Below are 1,306 nucleotides of genomic sequence, written 5' to 3'. Positions count from 1 at the left end.
GGGGGCAGGTTTGGAGGGGGGGAGGTTGGGAGGGGGGGAGAGTGGGAGGAGTGGGAGGCTGGGAGGAGGCGGAAAATTTTTTTTTCTTTCTTATTAAAAAAAAAAAGATCAAAAAAAAAAAAGATCTTCCCTGGTAAGCCACCTCGTGGTGCTACACACATTATTAGAAATTGGTTAATCGAGATGTGAGAGTTAGCCAATAAGAAGCTGGAACTAATGGGCCAGGCAGTGTTTAAAAGAATACAGTTTCCGTGTAATTATTTTGGGTAAAGCTAGCCATGCCGGAGCCAGGTGGCGGGAACAGCCCACCACAGCTCAAACTACATGCCATGGTTCTGAAGCAGGGTGAAGCAAATAGCAGCAAAAGCATGGTTTTCCTGCACTTGAACTCTCTGTTCTGCCCCCTGAGCAGCCCCTGCAACAGCTCTGCAGTCACAGAGAAGCATGGTATTGCCCTGTAACCGGCTCTGCCCATGCTCTCTGCAGTCGACACTGAGGCGGGAGGGGAGACTCACACAGCCCAACCATTGCAACTTGGCTGCACTGGCAAAAAAACCACTTGACTGGTGTTTTTTTTCATACATAACTACATAAAATGTTGCTTTTGTCGTCAAGAGAGGGGTGTGTGTGTGTGTGTGCAAATGTTTTGGAATAATCACAGCATTTTTCCAGAACATCTTCTGCTGACTGGGTTCGCTTTCTTTCAGTAAGTTTCTGTTTCCTTATTTTAAAACTTGGTGGCTTCACGGTGCTTACTAAGTCTTCCCTGTGTGTTTTCAGTAAATCAATTTGATCAAATAATGATGTGACCTTTCATTATTCCATCGGGCATCTTTAACAGTAATCTTCCTCATTTTGAGGGCTTCAGCATAAAGTCCTTATTGAGCTATCAGGCTCCACTCATGTGTCCCATGTCTGCCTCTCAAGTCTGTCTCGGAGCAGCTTTGCTTGCCATCCCTGATATCCAGGCCTCCTCTCAAGAGGCTAATTTGTCCTCCCAATGCAGCAGTCACTCCTGAGAGTGCTCTTCCTGCACCACACAGCCAAGCTTCCTATTTGTTTTTGTTTTGTGTGTGTGTGTGTGTGTGTGTGTTTTGTAGTATGATAAGAAATGTGCTTGATTGACAATCGTTAAAAGTCACCTCCACCAGGATGCAAGCCACAGGACACCAGGAACATTCCTGATACTTGTCACTCTGTTCCCAGTGGCCAGCACTGTGCCTGAAGGTGTACCATGGCCCAACTGCTCACGGAGTAACGTGAGAGAGCAAAGCTGATGTGGTCATGTGAATGTAACAGGAAGTGG

The sequence above is a fragment of the Microtus ochrogaster genome, chromosome 7, assembly GCF_000317375.1.
Source record: "Microtus ochrogaster isolate Prairie Vole_2 chromosome 7, MicOch1.0, whole genome shotgun sequence".
Lineage (NCBI taxonomy): Eukaryota > Metazoa > Chordata > Mammalia > Rodentia > Cricetidae > Microtus > Microtus ochrogaster.
The sequence above is the reverse complement of the archived record's forward strand: the minus strand, read 5'-3'. Positions refer to the sequence as shown.